This window comes from Schistocerca nitens, chromosome 1, assembly GCF_023898315.1.
Source record: "Schistocerca nitens isolate TAMUIC-IGC-003100 chromosome 1, iqSchNite1.1, whole genome shotgun sequence".
Lineage (NCBI taxonomy): Eukaryota > Metazoa > Arthropoda > Insecta > Orthoptera > Acrididae > Schistocerca > Schistocerca nitens.
In genome coordinates, this window is record NC_064614.1 from 1104651823 (window position 1) to 1104672279 (window position 20457).

The window sequence follows — 20457 nt, forward strand, 5'->3', positions numbered from 1 at the left end:
TCCTGCCCTCTCCTTCTGACCATATCCTCCTCCTCCTCTCTCTTTCCTACTCCACTTCTGCCTCATTCTTTTCAACACAGCCACCAGACCTCTATACCTTCCACATTTCTCATGCATCTCCCCATCTGTCTGTCCATTTCCTCCTGCCTGTCACTCTGCTCTGCTCTATCTACCTCACTCTTTCCCCAAACACACACATGCATGTGTAGCCCCTACAATACATTTAAAGCATTAACTTTATTAGTTCATAGTCAGTATTACTTACCTGCATTGTCACTACAGACAATAAAATAATTAAAATACTACTTAAAAATTGTTATTTCTTAGGTTACAACGGCATAATAAGGTACCATATGTGTGAAACCCCAATTCCAATGTAAGAGAAGGCTTGATGGCACTAATGACAACAGGTTCAATAAATAAATGAAATAAAATTAAGTAGGATACCAGTGGCACACAAAACATTATCAAAAATTTTCCAGAACAGAGTGGTAGATCCTTTAGACAAACAACTGGGAGATTATCAGGGTGGTTATCGAAAGGGAAGATCCTGTACAGAACAAATTTTTAACTTAAAGCCAATAATTCGCCATAGAATGTTAACCAGCAAACCAATAATATTGTCATTTATTGATTTCAAGAAATCATTTGATTATACCGATAGGGAAACAACAGATAAGGTCATCAGAGAATTTGGCATTAAATCAAAATTAGCACTATCAGGTACAATATCTAAAGTCAAATTTATGGGAGAACTGTCTCAGCCATTTGAAATAAAAACTGGTGTTAGACAAGGTGATGGTTTATCGTCTTTACTGTTTATTTGTGTTCTAGAAAAAATTGTAAGGATCTGGAATTCGGAGCTAAAAAATCACAAAATTGTACCAATAACTCTGGGAAGGAAAACAAATGGAATTAAGGTAAACTGATTGGCATTTTCGGATGATTTTGCAATACTTTCAGAAGACCTGACAGACGCAGTTATTCAAATCTTCTGGAAAAAATAGCAAACAGAACTGGTCTCAAAATTTCAGCTGAAGAAACAAAATTAATGACAAATATAAAAAATGCGCCAAAATTCATTGAAACACAAATGGGTAAAATAAAGCAAGCAAATAAATTTAAATATCGTGGAGAAACTATAGAACAGAATAGACTAGAAAAATCTGCAATAGATGTAAGAATTAACAAAAATATTTACAACAAGAAATGTATATCTAGAAAAACAAAACTAAAACACCGTACCACAGTGGTACAATCAGAATGTTTATATGGATCTGAATGCCTAACGACGAACTATTAGATGGACAAACTAAAGGTACCGGAAAGGAGATTTATTAGAAAAATAATAGGTGCAATAAAAAGTACAGATGGTTGGAAAATAAGAAGTAATGAGGAGATATCCAAAAATATAGAGAAAATATCTGAAGTAATGGCCAAACGAAGATTAACCTTTTCCTGATACCTCTACTGAATGGATGGAAATAGACTAACAAACAAATACTCCTGTATTTCCAGAAGAAGAAATCCGCAATAGCATGGATTACAGAAATATGGAAAGATCTAGAAAGAAACAACACCAAAGAATCAGAAATAGCAGAAGCATCGTCACAGCAAATGTTTGCACTGTAGGTTATACACTGAGTTCTCCATATCTTTATTTGCTGGTATTTTATCTCTTGATTTTGCATCAATATCTGTCCCAATTGTTGTGCTTCCATATTTAACTACCAATAAAATGTGTAATTGGTATCCCTTGCGTCTGAATACATTCTCTCCATTTTTATAGTATAGTCTACTGAAGATAAGCGCATTTTTCGATTGAATATATTTTAAAGACATAAATCGCAAGTTACATCGCTGGTTAAAGTTCTCTGAAAAAAAAATCTCTAACAGAAATCAAACTTGTTCCTCTTAACACATTAATTTTTCTTCTTTCTTGAATAAATACACTCCTGGAAATGGAAAAAAAACACCGTGAATTCATTGTCCCAGGAAGGGGAAACTTTATTGACACATTCCTGGGGTCAGATACATCACATGATCACACTGACAGAACCACAGGAACATAGACACAGGCAACAGAGCATGCACAATGTCGGCACTAGTACGGTGTATATCCACCTTTCGCAGCAATGCAGGCTGCTATTCTCCCATGGAGACGATCGTAGAGATGCTGGATGTAGTCCTGTGGAACGGCTTGCCATGCCATTTCCACCTGGCGCCTCAGTTGGACCAGCGTTCGTGCTGGACGTGCAGACCGCGTGAGACGACGCTTCATCCAAACATGCTCAATGGGGGACAGATCCGGAGATCTTGCTGGCCAGGGTAGTTGACTTACACCTTCTAGAGCATGTTGGGCGGCACGGGATACATGCGGACGTGCATTGTCCTGTTGGAACAGCAAGTTCCCTTGCCGGTCTAGGAATGGTAGAACGATTGGTTCGATGACGGTTTGGATGTACCGTGCACTATTCAGTGTCCCCTCGACGATCACCAGTGGTGTACGGCCAGTGTAGGAGATCGCTCCCCACACCATGATGCCGGGTGTTGGCCCTGTGTGCCTCGGTCGTATGCAGTCCTGATTGTGGCGCTCACCTGCACGGCGCCAAACACGCATACGACCATCATTGGCACCAAGGCAGAAGCGACTCTCAACGCTGAAGACGACACGTCTCCATTCGTCCCTCCATTCACGCCTGTCGCGACACCACTGGAGGCGGGCTGCACGATGTTGGGGCGTGAGCGGAAGACGGCCTAACGGTGTGCGGGACCGTAGCCCAGCTTCATGGAGACGGTTGCGAATGGTCCTCGCCGATACCCCAGGAGCAACAGTGTCCCTAATTTGCTGGGAAGTGGCGGTGCGGTCCCCTACGGCACTGCGTAGGATCCTACGGTCTTGGCGTGCATCCGTGCGTCGCTGCGGTCCGGTCCCAGGTCGACGGGCACGTGCACCTTCCGCCGACCACTGGCGACAACATCGATGTACTGTGGAGACCTCACGCCCCACGTGTTGAGCAATTCGGCGGTACGTCCACCCGGCCTCCCGCATGCCCACTATACGCCCTCGCTCTAAGTCCGTCAACTGCACATACGGTTCACGTCCACGCTGTCGCGGCATGCTACCAGTGTTAAAGACTGCGATGGAGCTCCGTATGCCACGGCAAACTGGCTGACACTGACGGCGGCGGTGCACAAATGCTGCGCAGCTAGCGCCATTCGACGGCCAACACCGCGGTTCCTGGTGTTTCCGCTGTGCCGTGCGTGTGATCATTGCTTGTACAGCCCTCTCGCAGTGTCCGGAGCAAGTATGATGGGTCTGACACACCGGTGTCAATGTGTTCTTTTTTCCATTTCCAGGAGTGTATGTTCATTCCACCTGTCATTATTATAATTTTCTACTAGCAAGACAGGGGCGTCACAGTTAGTCCTGTAAAATGTTTTCTCCGTGTTTCATTAGCTCTGCATCATTTGCGTATGAGCCGTTTCCGATATTTCGTACCCTCCCGACGCCGTACGCAGCTCAGCTGTTCCGTCAGCGACCAAAATAAACCAATCGACTTTATCGCACTCACCTACATTCGCAAAATAAGTCTCACAGCGTCCGTATCAGTGAAGTTAATCCACCGCCGCTACTCTGCTCGCCATGTGCGATCAAACGGAAGGCAGCACTCTTCACTCACGTGAGTGTCAGATAAGCGCCCGGAGCAACGGAACGACGCGCCGTCACTACAAAATGTAATTACTACTGGCCTTATGTAATCGAACTGTTTGATTAACTAGCTGGAAGAAAAGCCCCATCAAACGAAATGACACAAGCATACGTGACAGACCCTTGGAAAATTCTAAAGAGTCAAAAATAAGTCGAATGATTTATACTTCTGATTGTATTTACAACACTAGTAACCACCATACTATTCTGGATGCCCTTAGTCCGTTTTTCGAAATCGATAAACATCACAGCGTTTATGTTAAATGTCTTTCCGATAATCCGAAAGATGGTCAAAGGGTAATTCCGCCTATTTTGCATTTCGTAAAACAGTGTAACAGCACAGCAAATCTAATCAACTTTTCAGCCTTAGTCGATGTTTTCCCACCTCCGGTGTCGGCGCTGTAACATTTACGGAAACGACCGAGAGAGATGCACGTATAGGAGCATTAGATAAATGGCTGTGATAAAATTCCTGCTAGCTTAAGGTGAAACGCCGATTTTCATTCAAGATTGGCAAAAGAATTTTTTTCGGATTGTTACAAAAAGTATCACCTTAGTAATGTTTCCATAAAGTGAGGTTCAACAGCCGTAAACTATGAAACTTCCTGGCAGATTAAAACTGTGTGCCCGACCGAGACTCGAACTCGGGACCTTTGCCTTTCGCGGGCAAGTGCTCTACCAACTGAGCTACCGAAGCACGACTCACGCCCGGTACCCACAGCTTCACTTCTGCCAGTACCTCGTCTCCTACCTTCCAAACTTTACAGAAGTTCTCCTGCGAAACTTGCAGAACTAGCACTCCTGAAAGAAAGGATATTGCGGAGACATGGCTTAGCCACAGCCTAGGGGATGTTTCCAGAATGAGATTTTCACTCTGCAGCGGAGTGTGCGCTGATATGAAACTTCCTGGCAGATTAAAACTGTGTGCCCGACCGAGACTCGAACTCGGGACCTTTGCCTTTCGCGGGCAAGTGCTCTACCAACTGAGGTCCCGAGTTCGAGTCTCGGTCGGGCACACAGTTTTAATCTGCCAGGAAGTTTCATATCAGCGCACACTCCGCTGCAGAGTGAAAATCTCATTCTGGAGCCGTAAACTATTTTACGAAATGAATTTTAACCATTAGCTGTTTATTGTCCTCTAGTCATCTACTGGTTTCGGTTATCAACCGTCATCTATGAAGTAGGGTACAACAGGGTTCGTCTTGTTTCTCCTGTGATGCCTGTACGTTTGACATAAAATATGACTGTCAGTATTCTAAAACAAATTGGTCATACAAGTGTGGGTAATTTCGATATGGTTCAGCTTCAAAGTAGTATCAGATATTTTTAACTAATCTGTTAGACCCTGCATCCTGCATGATGGTTAATAACGGAAACTAGTAGATGACTAATGGGTCAATAACAGCTGATGGTTAAAATGCATTTTATAAAATATCAGTCATTCGTTGTGTACACGGATACCAGGAGCCAGTGCCATTGACATGGCGAGGGTACTACCTAACTTCTGATTGCACTCAGGGGTAATGGTCTAAGAAAGATTGGGAACCACTGGAAAAAGTGACAGGGTACGAAACCCATTATCAACCAACAGGGCCAGGGAAAGTTACATTGCTGTGAATGTTGGATTTGATTTCCTTTCCACTGCTTCGCGATGGCTATACCAGTAAAGCTGCGAATTGTCGTGTATATATGGATAAAAAAGTTAAAAGTACGTAGAGACAACAAATGCCAAATTATTGGTATTCATTAAGGAGCGCCAAACTTTACCTCCTTATATCACTAACAAAATGTTGCTAGAAAATGATTCCGTTCCTTCTGCTACCATGATATCTACACCTAAATCCTACAGAACTGGTCTGAAATGCTGCAAAGAATAAAATCCGTAGTCGTAATACGCCATGTATCTCGCTCTTTAATTCAATGAAGTGACGGCTGATATTTTTTGTGCTAATAAATAAACGCCGCGTATCACCTAAGCTGGTTCTAGTATTTCGACATAACGCTAGTTAGGCTACCTGGGCCTAGGTTTCGGTGCTTTCATACACAAGCACCTTTTAAGTTGGCCTTAAAATGCCGAGTGGATCTCCTTCTGAACCTGGTCACTGGGGATCGATTCCCAGGTCTCGGCGTTACTTGCCAAAAATGCTAGACCAAGCGATCGATTTGGTTTTTGCTGTTGTGACGCTTGCTTTTACTTTTGTGTCATTAGAACATTTGAAAGGCAGTATATCACGTCCAAGCATGTGTAACAGGTAAGTACACATTGCGCTATATATTCTTGCACAAAATTGTTGACTATTGTCCTCTGACACCCGCAGAATGTACACCACGTCCTGTCGACTACATTCACGTACGATTATTTATTGCGGTACAGTTAGACTGCATCGTCGTAGCTCGCACATCGCCGTACGGGCTGAAAGATGCGTTTAACACGTAACTGTAGTACAGTTTCCATAGCTGGGATCCTCATCAACAGAGGATTTGGTGACAGCTGTAGCACGAACGTATAGCAACACCTCAGCAACAAAACGTCAAATTTCCTGTGTATATGATACGTAAAAACTATGAAATGCAGGCAGACAATGTAACATGAAATTCCATTTAGTATAATTTGTAGGAACAGTGAGCTAATGTACTGTAAAATCGTGCAGTGTGTCTAAAATAAATTACAGTATAGAGATTTCACCGTATAATCAGCTGTTGAACCCACAGAAGGCAACATCTTCAATCAGTCGTTTGCTAATCTCTCAACTCCTTTCAGACCACAATTCGAAGAATCCACTTCTCAATTGGAGTTACCACCTAGATCTTCACGAGGAACCGATATACAGTATAACAACATCCATAATATCGTCCATTTCCCACGCATGCACCTTCGACTGCACACCAGTTTTCAAAATACATCATATTTCCCTAAGACACACAACTTCTTTTATCTATTCTTGCCAGGAATAAACTGTTTATCTGTGTTCTGTGCTTCATTCCGCGCACCTTAAGTACAGAAACTCTGTTAAACGCAGATATTATTCCTGCAACCTGCCATGTAGGTAGCTATTTCTTTCTTTTAAATTTACGAACATACTAAACTCATACTTTTTTCGCTGCTTTTTAACGGTTTTCGGTGCGTAAGTTTCACTACAGAACAAAAAAACTGTATTCATTTTCACAGCTTGTACTAGTGACAAGACCACATAAGCGCGACTGGCGCATCAGAAACTGCCCCATCAGTTAGGCGTCTCAAGACCCAGTAAGGTGTGTGTTGCGTTCAGATAGTAAGGTGCTATCCTGAATATTTACGTTACACACATGAAAAGGTACAGGTAAGGTTCCACTGTGACAGATTACAATCGCACAGGGAGCTTCACCTACTCAAACTAATTCCAGTTTCGTTTTAGACAAGGGAAATATACTGCAGAGACATTTAACAAGGCGACCGAAACAGTAGACACATGTAACATAATTACGCAATAGTAGTAGACTATATTAAGCGGCATAATCGGCTCATCCGACAATTTAAGGTGGCCACTGCTGTTTGCCCTGATGCGTGAACGACAAGCTCCCAAGCTCTAGGCCCAGGTTCATAGATTACTGGAGCGGTAGAGTGTAGAGATGGGGGATCCGCTCTTGAACTAATTCATAGAGTTGAATCTTTCAAAGGAATGAACAATCAGTGATTCAGAAAAAAAGAACGGTAGCTCCAAACGTTTCCCACGGCAGAGAGAGAGAGAGAGAGAGAGAGAGAGAGAGAGAGAGAGGGAGCATATCAGCAGCGCCTCTGCTGGTCAGAGCACAGTGCACGCCACACAACACAGCCAGCGCCGGCCTCTGCCCTGCTTCTACCTTGGCTGCCTGCATTGTGCAGTGCCCCATTGGATTTTGTGTTTCACATATGCCGTGCCGTCTCTGTGCGTCGTCTGCCGTGTGCAGTGTCTGGTGCAGGTTAACTTCGCATCGCACTCTGTCGGCGATCGTTTCAGTCGCACGTCCTGCCCTCTGGGCAGTTGATGCGAGCAACAGGACAGAGAGCCACCTAGCGGATAACATAGGAACTACTTGCAAAAACCTGCTCGCAAGGGAATGGACGATTTGGCTCCGAGCGGGTGAGTTCACCGCTTCCCCCAGCCTCGGAACTCGCCCGCTCAACGCTCACCCCACCGTCTCGACTCTAGCCAGAGCGTTGAGCAAAGCGACTCAGGTGTCACTCTGGTCTCTGCGGTCTCAGCTCATGCAGTAATACAGCTCGCGGCTCGACCTGCTCGACTCAGCGCCTCTGCATCGGAGTTCGTCTCCACTGGATATTGTTCTTCGTAGTAATACCGCTATGTATATTACATTATTATGTTATGTATACATCAATCGTTTTTATTTTATTTTTATTTGTTTAAACTGATTAGATTAGGTTCCTGATGACTCCTCTTACCATAGGATTTTTATTATGGACACTCGAATTTACGCTTTAATTACGAGCGAACCGATAAACGTATCGCAAAATGTGATACACCAATATTTTCCTTGTTTTATTCTGCGTAAGGCTATATGCAGCACTTTCGTTTTACAGTCAAATTTATATATTTTTTTCTTATTCTGGTACGGATTTTGCGATTTTAGGCGTCTTCGGAAGGAAACGTTCACTTTAAAAATATATGGCTTGCGATGTATTTGTATGAGGTTAATGAAATTTTAATACACTATAGCCAAATATATTGTTAATGTAAATCTCAAGTTACAACATTTTCCGATCACCCAAAAAACCACGATAGTGCAAAATACATCAATAATCAAAAACTTTGTCATATCGTGGAAATTTCAATAAACAATACAAAATTCTTACTCATTATGTGTGTTACTTCAAAATAATATCAAATAAGATCAAAATACAGGTATAGTACTGGAATAAACCAAGTTTAAAGGGCAATGTGCCTTCCATTTATTTTCTATTGTAAATGAGTGGCGAGTCATGAAAAAGAGCTAATTCATTTCAGGGAGTGAACAGTTCTGATCCAATCTGTGAAAAGAACAGATTTGCCCATCTCTAGTAGAGTGTGGAATGGTCAACTGGCAAACAAAAATTAATAAAAAGAACTACCGAAGGATGGCCACAGACAGCTTTTTGAGGACCAGTATGTGGGGAACAACCCCTGCCTACTCTTTGCAGGGCTTGCAGCCTACCCGATTTGTGCTTCTGAGAAAGCAGAACTCATGCATGGCCACAATGATCGCCGCTCCCATCTGATGGCGTGCTCGAACCCCATAATGAGCCAGGATTGGGAAAGAAAATATCGAGCAAAATACAACATAAAGTAATGCTGAGTAAACAAATCATTCGGTAATGGCTACTCCATCTGCTTGTTGAGGTTGACTGTGTCGTGAACGAGGTAGTTTTGGCCCGACCACTACCTGGTATCTTACGCAATTATAGTTAAACACCCTCTCCTCCCTCTTAAGAAGAAGGTAGAACTGTTAGGTTCTTTTGTTTTTGTGGACCATTTACCACGCTCCTTTAAGAAAATTCTGAGCTGAGCTCCAATATCCAGTCCAGAAAATGCAAATCGCAGACTGTTGTTGCCAGCCACTGTGGCCGAGCGGTTCTAGGCGCTTCAGTCCGGAACCGCGCTGCTGCTACGGTCGCAAGTTCGAATCCTGCCTCGGGCATGGATGTGTGTTATATTCTTAAATTAGTTAGGTTTAAGTGGTTCTAAGTCCAGGGGACAGATGACCCATAGTGCTTAGAGCTATTTGAACCTTTTTTTTTTTCAGACAGTTACAACACTGCAACACACCACTACAACACACAGAACAAAGTTTACAGAAATCACGGACTGGTACCACACACAACTTCCCTGCCTTAGGCTGACTGATGACTTCGGCAATAGAAAGGGCATCTGGCTAGAAACCTAAAAACAAATGTACTTTGTATGTCGAAATAAATGCTAGGAAAGGTAGGGACACGCAATATAGTATATGTTATATCAAGTTTTTGAAATGAAATTGCTACATTTTCCCGTTATACGTTAGGAGAAACAACGTTTGTTGTTCCACCTGCGTTATTTCTTCAGAAGTCACTCGAGATGTTTCGACAGCCAAGCAAGTTCTAAAACTGAAGGAATATTTCCAGATATTCGAGTAGATTTGACAGAGCTCGAAAATAAGAGAAGTTGGAAAGTGTACAGAAGTTGACGGAACGAGTCTGATTACTCCGAGGAGCTGGGAGGCAAGTGGACGAGCTGAGCCTGGCACATCTAAATGAAAAACTTGGCTGCCAGGGTGACGCGTCTCTCAGAGAAGCGCACCGCGCAAAAAGAGAAAGCACCCGGCCCGAGGACTGTACACTGGAGAGGAAGGGGCGCGTTAATTAATTACGAAAGGACTCGGACGCTGAAGGCGGTACCAGCCGCCGCGCACGGCCACCTTGGCTTCGCCACTGTGCGCGACCACTCTATGATATTGACGGGAGTCCTGTCTCCCGGCACGCTCCATTCTACTCTGCCTCGGATTCGAAAAGTTAAGAGCGGAGTGCGTTTCCGGTCTAATGTACATATCGATAACGAAAGTCTTCGATGTTTAGGCATATGGCGTAATACGTGAGCAAACAGAAAGAGAAAGAAGCTAACAACAATGGTTTTGATCTTCGTTGATCCATTATGGACCGTGGGACAACGGCTGGCATGTATCTGTTGATGCAATAATTTACCAACAGCCGTATGTATTGTGGAAATTTATTTTATGTACTTCTTATGTGCTACCAGTTTCGACATTACATTGATGCCATCTTCAGGCCCCTGTACAATGAGTAGAAAAAAATACTATTATAAAAAACATAGAACATACGTTAACAATTGACAAGTATCATGTTAACTATGTAAGTGGCTCAAAAAGACATATTGTATACCATTAAAACTATATGTAACATTTGGGAAAATTTGCTTCTGCCTATGTCATGCTGTTGTTAATACCGGGTGTCCGAAAAGTTTTTCCCTGATTACATAAATTGATAACTCAGGCTAGAAGGAAGATACAAATATGAAACTGGTGTCTAATTGTTTACAAACTATCAAAGTTTTTTTCACACATCAGTAAACTTCCACATGAGCACCCTTGGTACCACGTAGCATATCTAGACGATACTCAATTTCCGTCCACACATTAGCCAACATCACTGGAGGGATCGATTCAACGACTGTGGTTATCCGTTGCCTCTGGGTTTCAAGATCTGGTACACGTGTTCGGTAGACCTCGTCCTTGACATAACCCCATAAAAAGAAGTCTAATGGGGTTATGTCAGGAGAGCGTGGAGGCCAAACCGTTGGCCCATCACAGCCAATCCATCACCCAGGAAAGGTCATATCGAGATAGGCACGGACGTCCAAACCCCAATGAGGCGGTGCACCGTCTTGCTGAAACAAGACATCGGGGTCATACTGAAGCAGCTGATGAACAGCATACAGTTGTAACATGTCCAGATACACTGCAGATGTGATGGTAGCCTCAGCGAAGAAGAATGGCCCGATAATTTGATCGTGCAATAGCGCGCACCAATCATTCACCTTTGGACTGCCTCTGGTGCACTCCATGACCTCGCCAGGGGGTTGTAAACCACAAATGCGCACATTATGGCGATTCACAACTCCACTGACAAAAAAGGTCGCTTCGTCGGAAAAGGCATTTCGTCTGAGATAACCATCATCGTCCTCAATACGTGATAGCATTTCGACCGAAAAGTCATACCCACGTGTACTGTCATTGGGCAACAATGCCTGAACGATTTGCACTTTGTACGGACGAAACAATAAACGTTTGTGTAAAATGTTATGGAGAGAGCTTTTTGGCATCTGTAAATCACTTGAGGCCCTGCGCACCGATTTCTTCGGACTTCGCAGAAAAGACTGCCTTACAGTTTCCATCCTGTCTGCTGAGGTTCTTGGTCGACCAGACCTCGGAAGGTCAGCAACCGATCCTGTGTTCTTGAACTTCTCATACCAGGCTTTAATGCTCTTGGCATCAGGTGGATTCCTTCCAAATGTTGTCTGGAAGTGTCTCTGCAGTGTGGTTGATGATCGTGTCTCATGGTACCACAGGACTCACTGTTCCTTCTCCTGATTGGTTAACATAGCTTCTTGGGCACTGCACCTCATCCATTACTTACGTACTGCGAACCTAAAACAGAAAAAAACTTCGATAGTTGTAAACAATTCGACACAAGATTCATATTTGTATCTTACTTCTAGCCTGAGTTATCAATTTATGTAATCAGGGAAAGTCTTTTCTGACACCCTGTAGTTTTCACTGTTTTACTCGAATATAGTATAGTAGATGAACATATGTATACGCTATTATTCATAATCCGTACCACACAGTAGTAATAGCCCACGGAACACAGCAATCAAATGTAAAGCATACAATGATATGTCCAGTGGAAGAATACTTTTTTAAATAATTAACTAATATAAGTAAATAATAAAACAAATTATAATACAAGAAAATGTGCCATAACCATGCCAGAATACATAAGTTACATATATGTAGCTTAGGTCGTATTATAGCTGCCGCACATTGTCGTACCACACTATGCTATATTCGAGTAAAACAGTGAAAACTATTAACAACAGCATGACATAGGCAGAAGCATATTTGCCCTAATGTTACATATCGTTTTAATGATATACAATATGTCTTTTTGAGCCACTTACATAGTTAACATGATACCTGTCAATTTTTAACGTATGTTCTTTATTTTTTATAATAGTACATTTGTTCTGCTCATTTTACAGCGGCCTGAAGATGGCATCAATGTAATGCCGAAACTGGTAGCACATAAGAAGTTCATAAAATAAATTTCTACAATACATACGGCTGTTGGTAAATTATTGCATCAAGAAAAACAAATATTATTATTTGGATTTAGGTTGTAGAAACAGGCTCATCTGCAGCGTAGCCTAAGGTTAGTAACAGTGTGCTTCTAAGTTGGCGAACACAACGAATTTGATGCCTTGCGAATAAATACACTGTCCAGTAAAATAAATGTCAACACCTGTCAAAAGCTTGACTAACCGCATTTTATAGCACGGACCGCTGAGCAGAAAGAGTGAGCTTCTGGTAGGTACAAACACGAATGTGAAAAAATGGCGTCTCCAGTGCTGTGGCCCGCTACGCAAAGTTTCTCGGTTGAGGACCCATCGCGCGAACAAGCCGATCTTGGTGGTCCCACACATTCTTGGCTGGATCTCGAACCGGTGCGTTTGACGACCAGCGGAATACAGTAAACTCATTCAGATGCTCTTCGAACCGCCCACGTACACAGCGAGCTTTTGACAAGTTGCAATGTGCCATCTTGGTTCAAATGGTTCAAACGGCTCTGAGCACTATGCGACTTAACTTCTGAGGTCATCAGTCGCCTAGAACTTAGAACTACTTAAACCTAACTAACCTAAGGACATCACACACATCCATGCCAGAGGCAGGATTCGAACCTGCGACCGTAGCGGTCGCTCGGCTCCAGACTGTAGCGCCTAGAACCGCACGACCACTCCGGCCGGGGTGCGATCTTGGCGAGGAAAAACAAGCTGCATGTAGAAGTGGATATAGTCCTCAACGACATATGTACTCTTGTGTTTCTCCAGAATTACGATATCGCCCAAAGAGTGCCACGGAAACATTCCCCATTTAGGATGTTTGCTTTCAGACGTTTCAAGCCGTACACGCGATTCATCGAACGTCCAGTTGCATTATTGACGTGCAAATTCAAGCCTTCGTCGTAGATGAACAGTAGCCAGCAACGGTGCCTGAACCAGACACCAGCTGCGGAGACCCATACGCAGCAATGGTCACTGAACGGTCGTTTAGGAGACACTGTTGTTAGAAATTCTTCCAATCCATCTGTGGCAAACAGCAAACAAGTGATTAACAGTATTAGTTGAAAACAGTCTTGGTTGCAATTTCAGTTTTTTATTTTTCAACTGAAGCTTGCACAGGATAGAGTAGCATGGAGAGCTGCATCAAACCAGTCTCAGGACTGAAGACCACAACAACAACAACATTTTTCAACTACTCGTTTCACCTTATTTAGACATCTTCACGTTGATCTTAATTTAGTATTCATTAGAACGATCCTTTAGACAGTGTAGCCAAAGGGCATCGTCGATTACATCAGGCCAACATCGCCTTCGTTAAACTCAGTAAAAATTTTCTTGATGGGTGTGACTCCAAGACCTTCATAATATGTTCCCGTTCACAGGAGGAAGTAATAGAATAAGTTAAGGAAGGCGATGTTGGCCTGCCCTTTGGCTACTCTGTCTAAAGGATCGTTCTAAGAAATACCAAATTGAGATCAACCTGAAGATACCTAAATAAGGTGAAACGCGTAGTTGAGCAATAAAAAACTAAAATTGCAACCAAGACTGTTTTCAACCAATACTATTCAAATTCAAATTGCTCTGAGCACTATGGGACTCAACTGCTGTGGTCATAAGTCCCCTAGAACTTAGAACTACTTAAACCTAACTAACCTAAGGACAGCACACAACACCCAGCCATCACGAGGCAGAGAAAATCCCTGACCCCGCCGGGAATCGAACCCGGGAACCCGGGCGTGGGAAGCGAGAACGCTACCGCACGACCACCCAATACTATTGTTAGCCCCTTGGTTCGTAAGGGGGGAGGGGGGTCAGTTGTTCCACAGCTGCATGTCTATTCGCCCGTACCCACCAGTGGAACCGTCGTTCACCCCTGTCATCTATAGTCCGTTGTGCACCACAGTTTCCTCGGCGTTCGTTTAGATAGCGGCATTTTGCCATGTACAGTATACTTCAACCACGACAGCACGTTAACAGTTTACAAAGTCATTTCGAAAAGGCCAAGGAATAGAAAAGCAACTGGAATCACTCAACACAGGAAAGTCCACTGGACCTGACGGGATACCAATTCGACTCTACACAGAGTACGCGAAAGAACTTGCCCCCCTTCTAACAGCCGTGTACCGCAAGTCTCTAGAGGAACGGAGGGTTCCAAATGATTGGAAAAGAGCACAGGTAGTCCCAGTCTTCAAGAAGGGTCGTCGAGCAGATGCGAAAAACTATAGACCTATATCTCTGACGTCGATCTGTTGTAGAATTTTAGAACATGTTTTTTTTGCTCGAGTATCATGTCGTTTATGGAAACCCAGAATCTACTCTGTAGGAATCAACATGGATTCCGTAAACAGCGATCGTGTGAGACCCAACTCGCTTTATTTGTTCACGAGACCCAGAAAATATTAGATACCGCCTCCCAGGTAGATGCTATTTTTCTTGACTTCCGGAAGGCGTTCCATACAGTTCCGCACTGTCGCCTGATAAACAAAGTAAGAGCCTACGGAATATCAGACCAGCTGTGTGGCTGGATTGAAGAGTTTTTAGCAAACAGAACACAGCATGTTATTATCAATGGAGAGACGTCTACAGACGTTAAAGTAACCTCTGGCGTGCCACAGGGGAGTGTTATGGGACCATTACTTTTCACAATATATATAAATGACCTAGTAGATAGCGTCGGAAGTTCCACGCGGCTTTTCGCGGATGATGCTGTAGTATACAGAGAAGTTGCAGCGTTAGAAAATTGTAGCGAAATGCAGGAAGATCTGCAGCGGATAGGCACTTGGTGCAGGTAGTGGCAACTGTCCCTTAACATAGACAAATGTAATGTATTGCGAATACATAGAAAGAAGGATCCTTTATTGTATGATTATATGATAGCGGAACAAACACTGGTAGCAGTTACTTCTGTAAAATATCTGGGAGTATGCGTGCGGAACGATTTGAAGTGGAATGATCATATAAAATTAATTGTTGGTAAGGCGGGTACCAGGTTGAGATTCATTGGGAGAGTGCTTAGAAAATGTAGTCCATCAACAAAGGAGGTGGCTTACAAAACACTCGATCGACCTATACTTGAGTATTGCTCATCAGTGTGGGATCCGCAGCAGATCGGGTTGACGGAGGAGATAGAGAAGATCCAAAGAAGAGCGGCGCGTTTCGTCACAGGGTTATTTGGTAACCGTGATAGCGTTACGGAGATGTTTAATACACTCAAGTGGCAGACTCTGCAAGGGAGGCGCTCTGCATCGCGGTGTAGCTTGCTCGCCAGGTTTCGAGAGGGTGCGTTTCTGGATGAGGTATCGAATATATTGCTTCCCCCTACTTATACCTCCCGAGGAGATCACGAATGTAAAATTAGAGAGATTAGAGCGCGCACGGAGGCTTTCAGACAGTCGTTCTTCCCGCGAACCATACGCGACTGTAACAGGAAAGGGAGGTAATGACAGTGGCACGTAAAGTGCCCTCCGCCACACACCGTTGGGTGGCTTGCGGAGTATAAATGTAGATGTAGATGTAGGCTGCCAACCTTGACCCGAAAGCCAACGACCACGCTCTTTTGGACGTCAGGTACATCGCTCTGTTTCCGCATTTCGACAACTACTGCACTGTTTTCCTCGTCCCCCGATACGCTTTATATACACTACAGTGCTAGTTCTGCCACCAGTCGCCTGTGAGTGATTATTGCAAGTTGACGTCGAACATAGGCTGTGGTCACATCAGTTTGTCTGGACCGTGTATATTACTTGTTACGGTGTGCATGTTATGCACACTGGATCTAGATAAGCGGTTTATATCCTCGATTTGAAAATGTAGTTGGTCTGAGTAGACGGGCGGTATCGAAGGTGTATGGTAATACTCGACAAACTGTATTGAAGACCTGGTCATGCCATGGAAACAGGGTGGGGGTAGGTCGAAACATTTCTGCAATGTGAGGCTGCCTCAGGTGCACAGTTTAATTATATGTTCCTGGCTCAGTAAAAGGCTCCGAGGTCATGCTGAAAAGTAATGCATACAAATTTTTATGTGGAAACTCTCAAAGCTTTTTACATAAGACATTTGTTATTTACATTCTACATATTTATTCCTCGTGTCTACATACATGCAGCCATCTGCAGCTCCGAATTGTAGCGTGTAACATGGCGGTGTGTAAGTGCGTGAGAAACAGTATGTTGTAAGCGAGTTTCGAATTCGTCCACACAACGAGCACCCTTTCCTCCGGCGTTACAGTGTCAGACCACTATCAGTCGCTATGTCATCTGCATCATCCTCGATACAGTCCCGGCTTGACTCCATGCGATTTTCATCTCTCCCAAAACTCAAAGAACGCCCTCGAGGACTACACTTTGATAGTTGGAGAGCGGCGCAAGCTAAGGTGAGGTTGTGGCTCCGTCAATAAGGTCAAACATTCTACAAGGGTTGGAACTTAAATAGTGGCAACTATTTATTCACAAGCGATACAAAAAAGTTACGTGTTTGCACCTGTTACTGTCCTTCAGAGTAGTCACCAGCGTTGTGTAGAACCAGTTGCCAGCGATGTGGAAGGCATAGTATACCGTTAGTAGAGCCTGTTCTGTTGATGGTGCGAATGGAGCAGTCTACCGGCTGTCGAATCTCTGGAACAGTTCTGAAGCGAATGCCACGAAGTGGTTCCTTCATCTTCGGAATCAAATCAAAGTCACAAGGACTCAAGTTCGGGGAGTATGGTGGATGGTACAGCACTTCCCAGTCCCATTGACCGAACAGAGCAGCCACAGCTCGCGCTGTATGCGCCCGCGCATTGTCGTGCAAAATGATGGGTGGATTGCGCCGCTTCTTTCGCAAAGCTGGTCGCAGGTGATGCTCCAAAAACGAACAGTAATACTGTGTATTGACGGTCTGGCGTGGAGGAACGGAATGCGGTACGATAACACCATCACAGTTGTACACGAGAATCACCATAACTTTCACCATACTGGGGCTCTGACGCACTTTCAACTTTCGTGGCGACCCATAATGACGCCATTCCTTGGACTGGCGTTTCAGTTTTGGCTCGTACGATGTGGCCCATGTCTCATCCAGTGTTACGATACGGCTTAAGAAAGCCTCTCCTTCGCGCTCGTAGCGCTCCAAGTGAGTCTCAGCAGCGTCGTAACGCATCCATTTCGGCATTTCCGTCAAGTCATGCGGAACCCATTGTGATGCAATTTTTCGCATGCCCAAGTGTTTCTTCAGGATGCGAAGCACAGTCGTATGCGCTAATTCGGTATCGTGGGCGCGCTCACGAATCGTATGGCGTCGATCACTGTCCACTAACGCGGCAACAACATGCACTTCGCTAGGACGATTTGCCCGATGCATGTCTGCCACAGTTTGCCGACCTTCGTTGAAGGCTTTTACCCAACGTGCCACTGTTCTATAGGGCAATGCCGATTCTCCGCACGCCCGTTGAAGACCTAGATGACACTGCCGTGATGTACGACCTTTGGCACATTCAATCTTGATCCAACTCCGTTGTTCCTGTTTCGAAAACATAGTGGCACCGTTACGTTAGACCGCTCGCTCGCAAGTGACTGTGTTTCCTTCGATTGTGCGCACGCCGGTGACGCGGGACGGGCGAGTCCATTTGCTCGGAGGTAAGGTAGGTATGTCAACAACGTGTGCTATCAGCGACAATCATAGATTCCATTGCATAGTGTCTCCACAGCGGTGTTGCCACTATTTCAAGTTCCAACCTACGTATATAGATGGAGTCAACAAACAGGTGTCTCCTGCTGGGGGAAATATTTTCGTCACCAGGGTAACCATGTTGATAAATAAAGATGTAGACTGTTAGTAACGTTTGTATCGTTTAAAAACCTTGTAGCAGTTTTATATCAAAAATTCGGGGACATTACTTTTCAGTACGCCAATGTTTAATTAAATTATTATGACATATATTAGTATCTGTATTTCTTTTAATACAACTCACAAGCATATTCGATTTTAATATCAAGTCACAAGTACGTCTAGCATGCGCTAGCAGAGAGAGAGATTTTCATGTATCGTAAACTGTTCTTCACTTCTCGTGCGTACCCTACTTTTGTACAGTATGAATTCTTTAGCCTGTAGCGTAGTGTCCAGCGTTACGAAACCTCTGAGCAAATTAAAACTGTGTACAGGATCGGGCCCCGATCCTGAGGGCCTTTGCTTTCCGCGGGCAAGTGCTCTACCAACTGAGCTACCCAAGCGTGACTTAAGCATCCTCTTCACAGCTTTACTTCGGCAGTAAGTCATCCTCTTCCTTCCAAACTTCATAACAGTACTCCTGCATACATTATGTGACAAGCACTTGTTTCATCCAGGAAATATACCAGGAACTGACAAATCGGCGCACACTCCGCTGCACAGTGAAAATTCTTGCCGGAAACGGTCCCCCAGGCTGAGGTTAAACTATGTCTCCGCGATATCCTCAAGGTGTGCAGGAGAACTTCAGTGAAGAGTTTGGAAGGCAGGAGGTGAGGTACTGGCAGAAGTAAAACTGTGAGTACGGGTAGAGAGTCGTGCTTTGGTAGCTCAGTCAGTAGAGCACTTGTTCGCAGAAGTCAATAGCCCCAAGTTTTTATCCCCGTCCGGTACATAGTATTAATCTGCCAGAAAGTTTCAAATCAGACTTTTGTGTAGGTTAAAGATATCACGTCAGCTCTCGTAAAGTAACACAAATCATTATACACTCCTGGAAATGGAAAAAAGAACACATTGACACCGGTGTGTCAGACCCACCATACTTGCTCCGGACACTGCGAGAGGGCTGTACAAGCAATGATCACACGCACGGCACAGCGGACACACCAGGAACCGCGGTGTTGGCCGTCGAATGGCGCTAGCTGCGCAGCATTTGTGCACCGCCGCCGTCAGTGTCAGCCAGTTTGCCGTGGTATACGGAGCTCCATCGCAGTCTTTAACACTGGTAGCATGCCGCGACAGCGTGGACGTGAACCGTATGTGCAGTTGACGGACTTTGAGCGAGGGCGTATAGTGGGCATGCGGGAGGCCGGGTGGACGTACCGCCGAATTTCTCAACACGTGGGGCGTGAGGTCTCCACAGTACATCGATGTTGTCGCCAGTGGTCGGCGGAAGGTGCACGTGCCCGTCGACCTGGGACCGGACCGCAGCGACGCACGGATGCACGCCAAGACCGTAGGATCCTACGCAGTGCCGTAGGGGACCGCACCGCCACTTCCCAGAAAATTAGGGACACTGTTGCTCCTGGGGTATCGGCGAGGACCATTCGCAACCGTCTCCATGAAGCTGGGCTACGGTCCCGCACACCGTTAGGCCGTCTTCCGCTCACGCCCCAACATCGTGCAGCCCGCCTCCAGTGGTGTCGCGACAGGCGTGAATGGAGGGACGAATGGAGACGTGTCGTCTTCAGCGATGAGAGTCGCTTCTGCCTTGGTGCCAATGATGGTCGTATGCGTGTTTGGCGCCGTGCAGGTGAGCGCCACAATCAGGACTGCATACGACCGAGGCACACAGGGCCAACACCCGGCATCATGGTGTGGGGAGCGATCTCCTACACTGGCCGTACACCACTGGTGATCGTCGAAGGGACACTGAATAGTGCACGGTACATCCAAACCGTCATCGAACCCATCGTTCTACCATTCCTAGACCGGCAAGGGAACTTGCTGTTCCAACAGGACAATGCACGTCCGCATGTATCCCGTGCCACCCAACGTGCTCTAGAAGGTGTAAGTCAACTACCCTGGCCAGCAAGATCTCCGGATCTGTCCCCCATTGAGCATGTTTGGGACTGGATGAAGCGTCGTCTCACGCGGTCTGCACGTCCAGCACGAACGCTGGTCCAACTGAGGCGCCAGGTGGAAATGGCATGGCAAGCCGTTCCACAGGACTACATCCAGCATCTCTACGATCGT